Source organism: Ciconia boyciana, chromosome 2 (genome assembly GCF_034638445.1).
Source record: "Ciconia boyciana chromosome 2, ASM3463844v1, whole genome shotgun sequence".
NCBI lineage: Eukaryota > Metazoa > Chordata > Aves > Ciconiiformes > Ciconiidae > Ciconia > Ciconia boyciana.
Genome location: NC_132935.1, coordinates 56,844,986 through 56,854,915, shown reverse-complemented (window position 1 = coordinate 56,854,915; position 9,930 = coordinate 56,844,986). Strand labels below are relative to the sequence as shown.

At 41.9% G+C, this 9,930-nt stretch overlaps 1 long non-coding RNA gene across 1 annotated transcript in view; it reads left to right on the top strand.

Annotated features, from left to right (window-relative positions):
• The first annotated feature begins 481 nt into the window (after positions 1–481).
• LOC140647753 (uncharacterized) overlaps positions 482–9,930 on the top strand; it is a 78,755-nt gene continuing 69,306 nt past the window's right edge. Inside the window, exons 1-2 of the long non-coding RNA XR_012040950.1 lie at positions 482–507; positions 728–835. This is a non-coding gene — a long non-coding RNA (uncharacterized lncRNA). The remainder of the gene's footprint in view (positions 508–727; positions 836–9,930) is intronic.

Here is a 9,930-nt window from a genome sequence, read left to right as displayed (position 1 = left end):
AGTGAAAACTATTGCTGGTCTAAAATATCTATTTTTTGAAAATAGAGTTTAAATAGGACAGATCTGAACTGAGAGAACAGAAAAAAAAATCTAAAAATAACAAGCCACTATTAGCTGTTTCCAAACATGACTTGGAACTGTAATATAATTCAGCCTGGCCTGGAACAGAACCTTTCCTGCAAATCACAGTCCCCAGGTGCCAAGGTAATAATGAGATACGTTAGAAATCGTACAAAAATAAAAAAATCAGATGATACCATGGGCACACTGAGCAGAAGCAGAATTAATGACACTTGGAGGACTCCGTCTGAGGATACTCTCTCTACACAGCAGAGAACAACACTCTGAAACTCGTACATGAACCAGGTATTCACCACCTTTTGTCCATTTTCAGGCAGATCTGGTTGAATCAATAAGGCAGGAAAAACTTGGGAGTTCAGCAGCTGGAGAGGCTTAAATGAGAGAGCTCTGGAGAGTTCTTGAAGAGATCTGGAAGTCATTAAAGAGGTGAGAGTGGGAGAAAAAGTTAAGGGCTCCTTTCCCTATGGCACTGTGATCCTGGGTGTTGCAGGGGACTTGAAATAGCAAATGGGAATTTCCTCATAGGCATTTTCTCTGAAGGTAGATTTGCTCAGCATCAAGGAGGTAGGCTTGTTATTCTCTCAATAGTGACGTGTGTTTTAGTTACTACTTGTAACTAGAGTAATTGTAACTTGTAATTCTGCAGGAGGGTATTCAGCACCTGGGATGGTGTAATCCTGGATGTACATTTAGATTGGGAGACAAGAGGCTGGAGTGCCCCCTGCAGAAAGGGACCTGTGGGTTTTGGTTGACGGTAAGCTCAATGTGAGTCATCAATGTGCCCTGGTGGCCAAGAGGGCCAACCATATCCTGGGGTGCATTAGGCACAGTACAGCTAACTGGTAAAAAGAAGTGATTGTCCCACTACACTCAGCATTGGTGCAGCCTCACCTTGAGTACTGCGTGCAGTTTTGGGATCTACAGTTATAGGAAGGATATACAAATATTAGAATGTGCCCAAAGCAGAGCAACAAGGATGGTGAAAGGACTAGAGGGCATGAGGAGTGGCTGAGGATACAAGGTTTGTTCAGCTTAGAGAGGAGGAGACTGAAGGGTGACCTCATTGCTGTTTACAACTTCCTCATCAGGGGGAGTGGAGAGGGAAGTGCTGATCTCTCCTCTCTGCTGTCTGGTGATAGGATGCGTGGGGATGGCTCAAAGCTGCATCAGAGGAAGTTCAGATAGGACATTAGGGAAAAGTTCTTCACCGAGAGGGTGGTCAAGCACTGGAACGAGTGCCCCAGAGAAGTGGTCATGGCCCCGAGCTTGTTGGTATTTGAGAAGCATTTGGACAAAGCTCTCAGAGATATGATTTAACTTCTAGGTTTCCCTGTGTGGAGTCAGGAGCTGGACTCGATGATCTCTGTGGATCTCTTCTCAGTATGTTCTGTGATTCGATTCTATGATTCAGTGATTGTATTTCAGCATAGCTGTGGGAAGGAGCTGAGATCAGGGGCCCATGGTGGTAGACACAAAGTAAGGGAACAGCCTGTAGTCTGAAATGTTACAGCGTGGCAGTCTCCGAGCAGAGCTAGAGGTGAAGATTTCAGGTCAAGGCTTGTACAATGAGGTGTCTACAGCGTGAGTGTCTATGTGTGAGTTTGGTGGTGAGGGTGCCATTATAACCAATGGTGAGCTACTGTAGGATTCAGTTGCCTAAAAATGGCAAAAATTGCCTGGTACTGTCTGAGATGCCTCCTCACCTCTGGGATGTCCATGCAAGACTGTGTATATGACATAGGACCCACAGGAAACATTTACTCTTCTGGAACAGCAACTGGACACTAAGCAAGATAAGATACTTCTAGTGCAGACACTAGACCCAGTGTCCATGAATCCTCCCCATGTCTCCTGGGGAACCTGCCCTTGCAGTGGATGAGTCTAGTGGATTATTGAGCTGTTGTCAGTGTCTGCATTCCCAACTACATTGACTAGGGATGTGATTCAATTGCCTGGACAAGGATATCTGCATCACCATTTGCTCACTCTCACATATTTATCTAGTGCCAGTTGAGATGGCCAGGGTGCCTTGCCTGGACAAGCATATTTATCTGTCAGAATGGCACATGTCTCACAGAGGTCCTGTGCCATGTCTTCCAGCCTTGTACATACCTTGGATTTCCTAGGGCATCTCAAATGGTAATAGATGCCCATGTGTGTAAATGGAGCCCCTAGCCCAAGAACATCCTGCTTGGCCTCTAGCAGGATCTTTGCCCTGCAGCAGGACACAAATTGCCTGTGAGCTCTGCGTCATAGCTGCCCTTGGGAGTTTCATATAGCACAGGACACCTATGATTTAGGAAGCCAAACCGACCCTTCGACCTCCTTTATGATAATGGTGCCATAGACAGCTGCCTCATCATAGACACCTACACTGTACACACCTAAATTTAGGTGTCTGAATCACGTCTTATAAATGGATTCTAATCCCAGCACTAATGCTGCCTTCTTTAGTTAGAGCACTTCACTTCTCCACCTCAGTTTTGGTATCTGTACAGCACCAATGTTACATAAACCATGCAGAGCTCCAGTTTATCTTGTTAGTCCAGCAGTCTGCATGCGATCTGTATGAAGGCACACAGGGAGTAAAAGAGAGAGTTTGGAAAAGAGTCCAAGAGCCAGTCTGTGAGCACATGAGTCGAAAGCTAGCTGCAATCAAAGAAATTCAGGAAATATTTATCTAGGTTAAAAAAAGGAGTCTTTTCCTGGTATTGTCCCACACAGTTCATGAAACAAATAAATAGGAAGAGCTGTATGTAACTAACTTGCAGTGCAATAATGTGTTGAGATATGAGCTGTTGCATAAGTTTCTTCTAACTTTTAGAAAGTGTTTTGAAGGTCCTTGTTATTATTCAGGTGTGACAAGGATTTTCCCAACCTGACGTGCTGTGTTTCCTTCCCTAGAGATCTGTTGGACAGTCACATGTTGAATCTTTCAGCTGCTCTCATTAATGTGGTTGTAGTGCCATATTTTACTTTAAAGCTGTAGGTGGTGCTTCCCAGAACTTTTATTTCTGCTGCTGGAGAGACTCATCTCTCTCACGGATGGGAGGGGCACTTGTTGAGGCACCAAGAACTCACCTGCCACAGCTTGAGGGGAAAGTCCCATAAACACTTTCTTGACTACAGGGAGCTTTAGCTTTCATAGCAGACTCCAACTAGCAGAAACACTACCTGGTAGAGAAAGGAATGATTAAATACTGCCATCACCTCAACACCACGTAGGACTGCCCAAGTATACAGGAATGACTCAGATGTGGGCCCTGTGCTATGGGGGTATCTAGGCCCTCCTAATACAGCAAGATAGGTCTTACTAACCCAACTACCTCTCAGAGCAGAAGAAACAAGTTAGTCAATCTAATTAGCTTCAGCAGTGGCCAGGAGGACTCGGTCCAGCAAGGTGTCTCACTGGAGCTCAACAAGGTGTCTCACTGGAGCTGCTCCCCTACCTTTGTGTCACTCTGCGGTGTTGGGTCACCAACACTGCACCAACACAGATGCAGTCTCTGGCAGGGGTCTGACACTCCCAAAAGCTATTCTGACTTCCAGGAATGGCTTTGGTGGTGGGTATCTGGTACCATGGTCCCTGTCTCTAGACAGTAGGGGTAGTGGAGCAGGAGCTGTCTACCATCCAAAGTTGTAAGATGAGCTCTGCAGTGGTGAGCTAAGGTGAGCAGTTAAGTCCTTATGGCAGCTTTGTGCTGATGAAGGGAGCAGTGCAAAGGCTTGCTGTGGGACAGGATCTAGCCCTTTCTGTTGACTTGTCCAGATGTAATACATAATGCTTCCCCAGTGAATGGATAGCATATTTATTCTGTCCCTAACCTGTATTACCTGTATCTCCACCCCCTTTCAGTGTTCTGAAGTATTCCTCAAAGACAGGAGATCACAAACATACGCTGACAAATGTGTGAACTTCTTCATATAAACCCAGAAATTGTCCCAAGCGAAATTTCTGGAGTGAGTTCTGGAAAAGGCGTGCTGATTTTGCCCCTGCGCTGTTCAGTGTTGAACACTGGCAGGTCTCTGTAACAACAGTTTGAAGTAATGTAAATTTATTGGAATTCTGTTCTTAAAGTGACAGGAAAAAATAATGCAAAAGAACATGCCCTATAAAATTTCTGTCACCCTGCTATGGACATCGCAGTAGGTTTGGAGAAACATAAAAGACTTATGGCTCAGTGAGCCTCAGAACTTTTGCACATTTGTTCATTAATTATTTCTACTTGTTAAGACCCTTATATTGCTTTAAGACTCTAACTGCTAGTGGGTCCTCTTTTATTATAGAAGCATACAGAAAGAAAACGTCTCTTCTCTGAACAACTTACAGTTTACATAGGTGAAGAAGACGTGTTGTATATTTTCTGTGTATTTTCTCTAAATAGATGATCTGCTGCAAATTTGGAATGACTCAGTAGATGGGGCTGGAATTATTTTCAGTTAAACTAAAAGCCCAGTCAGACTCCATATACTCAGCCAGCAATATGTTTGTGGGAAAATCTATTTTTAAAAGGATTTCACAAAAGATATTTGGAACTACTTGCTGTGTTGTGCAGATGACTGTGTTACAGAATACTGCTGGACTTGTTTTGAACACAGATTTTGGAAGATTTTTATCAGTGCTTGGGCTGTGAGTGATTTCTGAACAACAAATGAGCTTATCTGAATTGTATGAAGAAATGACAACCTGCAGCTGTCTTGTTAATACTTACATAACAGTTCCTTCAGCTGCTGTGCTGATTTAGCATACAAAGTCAAATTATTTATGTGAAAGTGCAATCCTGAAAGTTTCATGTTCAGTTAATTTTTTCAAAACTTAAAAAAAAAACCCTTATGAAGTAATTAACATTGTAAAAAATATTTTCTAAGTAAACAGAATTATCCGGGAGCTGATTTATCTAGGGCATACAGCTTGCAAGGGTTTGGAATTGCTGTTTAGTATCAAAAATAGCGAATGTGCTTAAAAAATTTAGCAGTTTCCTCCTTCTGAAAAGGAAAAGAAAAAAAAAGACTTGTAAATTCCATAGTATGTGTAACCTGCTGTATCTGTGCTGGGATTATTTAACTATTTCTCAAAACTTTCAAAATCCTTGCGATTTCCCCCTTCCTCCTGTGTTTCTCAGCTGGTTCTCTTATGCAGCCTTACAGGAGGAGAACCATATTCTTCACACCGTAGCCTTCACACCTACAGTTATTCTCATCCTTTCTGAGCTTTCTACACAGATTTTTTGTTGGCTTAGTTTTTTTGAGCAGAACTGCTCGTTGTCATGCAAATACAAAAGTATCTAGGTTAATATGGTGGGTCGAGATTCAGATTCAGATTCAAGATTCAGAGCTGAAGAGGAAAGCCGTATACGTTTCCTGACATGACATGCCAGTAAATGGCCAGTAAATGGGCCAGTAAATGGGCACCAGAGTCTTTGGACAGCTGGCTTCAGCGTGGCAACAGTCCACCATGGACGTCAACGGGGACAGGAATAAAGAGAGCAGTGACAAGGTCTGGGCACTGCTGCCTCCCCAGGGAGCAGTTTGGGGCTCCCTGTGCACAGACGCTGCCACTTTTGCCTGACGGCACAGAGCTGGGGTAGAGCCGGGAGGCACAGGGGTTAGGCTGGGTGTCCTGGGCTGAGGAGACCAAAAAAGTGAGGCGAAAGGAGGACATGACTCCTGTCTACATGAAGGGTTTGTTATGCAGCTTCTGGCATCAGGAAGCCCGAGGTGTGAGAAGACAGGGTTACATTCTCTCTGTGCGACTTTTCTACAAAACTTCAAGAAACTCAGCATAGGTTTTTAATCGGACTGTTAAAAAGAATCATGCAGCAAAGAAACTAGAGGCAACTGGGTTTTTCCCTCTTTGTGTATTTTCATTTATGCTGAAGTAGAACAAATCGTGGAGATCAGCTTTGACAACAATTCAGGACCTGTATTTCAGGCTCCAGGAATTTCAGCGCAAACAAATTATTTGAGTCAGTATTTCAAGCCTTTCCCTCTCAAATGCACTCCTGATTTGTGAGACAGATAGACAGACAGAAGGGGCTGGGATTTACTTATTATTGCTAATGAACTCTTTTAAAATTTGAATTATTTTAAGAGGATATTTATTAAGTCATTGTCAATAGAACTTGTTTGCCCTACTGTTACAATGAAGCCTGTTTGTTGCTTCATGAAACTTTGCAAAGAAATGTAATTTTCTATATATTTCTATACTCTTTACTTTATGGTAGGAATTAGCTTGCATCTTTTTCTTCCAAGTTTCATGAAAGCTTAACCACGTTAATATTGTGAGAGCTGCCAGATGGTGTTTTTGCAGGTACTATTTACAAGTCCCATTTAAATGACAATGTACTTAGACCTTGAAGAAATAATTATTTTAATTGGGCTGTAGCTGTTCTTAAAGCCATGTTAAGTCTCAAAAGCCAGCAAGGCCACAGAAATTCTTTCTTTAACTCGTTCAGCCCAAAGTTTGGAAACGATCCTCTAACAACATATGTAAGGACCACTGTGACTAGAGCCAGACCGAAGCAAGTGAACAAATGCTGTCCCAGAGCTGGGCCTGTTCTCCCCTAGTCAAATCCCTTTTAGGGCTTGTTCTGTGACTGCATCCCATAACCCTGCAAAAAAACATGTTGTCAGAGCATGCTACAATGTAAGTTATAATGTGACTAATTATGAGACACTTGCAGTTAAATTTTGTACTTGCCTTTAAGTGGCTGTTTGCCAAAATCGGCAACAGTTACAAAACGTGTATATAAGAGCCAGAAATCCTCCGAATAGGCATGCTCGTGTGTACCTTGAGATAAACCCAGAATAGTTATTAAAATGTGTTTTTGTCAGTTATGGTTCTAAACCACATCTTTCAAGTATTACTGAAGTAAAAAACATAACAAAACAATGGTGTGCCATAAATAGGACTTTTGGATAAACTTTTGGCATCCAGGATTACATGATTTAGCCTTTAATTTCCAACATCTGCTTTAGATTGATCAGCAGAGATCGTCAATACTAATTATTTTGAGGTTTAGCAGCTATGTAAAACGTAACTGTGAATCTTGATAATTTCATGGCTCTTAGCCTTGAATTTCTGAGCTGTTAGTAACCACAAGGCATTTAGTTGACACTTGGTGTTTTATTAAGTTTAAAGCATATGCAGATTTGAGACAATCTTCTGATTTTCCTCCTGATTTCCTTCAACTGGATTATCGTACAGTTTGTGTTACTTTGCCCAATGGTGGATGAAATTTTTTGTGTTGGTGACCTGAATGAAAAGGAGCCACAGAGAACTCTGTATGAAGTTGACATTGGAAAAAATAGCTGCACACAAGAAAAAGAGCAGGAGCTTTTAAGTGCCTTCCTTACTAATAATTTTTACACCTCTTCCAAAGTTCAACACCCTTTACTTATAGCGAGCAGGACTCAGCACCGTTGTCTGCCTACTGCTTCTCTCCACTTTAAAATTCTGAGTCAGATCCACCACACCACTTTGCAACAGCTGGCTGTCAGGCACCCCGCAGCTCATCAGCCCTGCTGGCAAAAATGACAATGGTACGTACAAGGGCACAATGACCTTGGTGTCAACGACAGTGTTCACCAAAGACTGGAGGCACGGTAAAACAATAAGTTTTATGGCTTTTTGCCAGCTGGCAAATGTAAGCTTTTGTAGGACTTAATCCATATGGATGAATGTGGAACTAAACAAAGCAAAATGATACTCTTCTTGGGTCTCAGCTAGAGGAGGGCCAATATGTGATCAGTTTGATCAGCGCAAAAAGTGGTAGTAGGAGGTAAAAGTAATACAGTTAATGGGGATGGCTGAACTTTCTCCTTTAGCAAGTAGTCATCAAATTAGAGAGAAGTGTTGCTCTGGGTGGGTCACCTCCTGGTGAAGCATGAGCTTGTGAGGAGCAGATCCTCCCTTTCGCACTCAAGTTTGGAAACATGTCTTGTTTCTACTGATTATCTTCATATAGAAACTGCAGATCCAAACTTGTAAATCCTGTTTCTCAGAGGTAGCCCTTGAATATGTAAGGGTTCTCACAACAGAAGCATTCTCGTGAATAAGGAGTCACATCCCCATCCCCAGTATGGCTGGTGATGAAAGAAGCTATTTAGGACTTTCCCTGCTGTTGGAAGTGTTATGGAATACAGTTTCAAATTCTGCTTTCCATCTGTCCTCAGGGACTGTGCTTAGGAAACTCTCTTTAGCACCACTACCTTTAAAATAATCAGAGATGGGTGTGACAGAGGTTGACTCCAGGTCAACAGTCCCAAGAGCTGAGGGGGCTCAAAGAGACAGAGTGGAGAACGATGCAAACCACACTCCATGAAGGGGAAAGCGGGTGTATGGAGTGAATCCTTATCTGGGCAAGGTAATCTGTGATGCTCAAATACAAGCATCATTACATATGGACAAACTGCAGCTAGAGACAGAAATAACCAGAAATAAAAAAAATTGATCTTTATACTATGTCATAACTCTGATGTTCAACAGAACATTACAACTCCTTGCAGAAAGCCATGTATCTTCAGCATGGTTAGAAAATTAAAAGAAAAAATATTTTAACTCAAGTGAAAGCCCTCAAATATATTTAAAACATTTTTTATATGCATCATTGCTGATTAAGACCTTGTTTTCCTCTAAAACATTGCAAAAAGAGAAGGAAACTATAATTAGATGTAATGGAGCTGTGATTGTTTCTAATTCATTGGACAGACTAGATGTCAGCAAGATAAATGAATCATCCATAGAATCATCATATTGCCATAATTACGTGAGTGGGATTGAAAAAAGAAAAGCAGTCAATAAAAATTAAATTGGAAATGAAAATATTGTTGTGGGACAGTTTTCCAAATGCATGCGACAAGTGAAAATAAGATGTGATAAAAAGTGAAATGCGAGGTCTTTTAGTTCTTTCTGCTATTGTTTATATGTCTTATTGTTTTATTGTTTATATGCCAAGCATCAGCTCAGCATGTTGGCTCGTGAATTTTATCTGTTTCTTATTTAGACAGGAGATGAGTGACATGGGTACAAAATGGGTAGATTTTCCAAAGAACTTTTACTAGTGCTAGCAGGAATGGAGAAACAAGTTTGTTAAGTTGAAGCAAGATACATAGTCTGGAATAGATTTGGGCATTTATACCAGAAATTTCGGAAAAAAAAAAATCCCATCTCCTCAGCAGAAGGTACATTATGTTCAGCAAGTGGCAAGGTGAATAAGAGATGCTCAAAATATCTAGCAAGACTAATTGAGGGATGTTGGGGAGAGAAGTGATGAGCCAACCTGATCAGAAGGGAGTAAAGTTCCCGTGCGTGAGCAATAGAAAATATCCCAACTTCCCTTTCCCTCCAGTGATGTGAAGGAAACATAGGCAAGCCTTGTGCAGCACCACGCTGGATGTATTACATGTGTCAAATCTCTTTGACTAGATTTTCTCTTTCTAGTCTTAGCAATTTTGTTTTCTAGCACCAAAGCTGAAGGCTAGTCTGAGAGGCTTGAGATGTTACACCCATAAAATAAACATCAATCAGAAACCAGAAGTTAGGGAAGAACATCTCCTGTACTGTACACTGCTGAATAGATATTTGTGTTGAAGACTCGGGAACTAAGAAGTCTTAAGCGTGGGAAGGGTGTGGTGCTCCACAGACATGGAAAATGCTGAATAAGCTTCAAATGTCCATCACTCGACATGAGTACCTCTATAGACCAGTAGCCACCTAATCATGGTGCTGAGTCCAGAGGAAGCAGCACAGAGGGTGTTATGTTACATTACAGTCCATTGCACGTGAGCTCTGGAAGAGAGGGTGTAGGAACTTCGAACACAGAACCCATCGGTCAATGAAAGAACTTT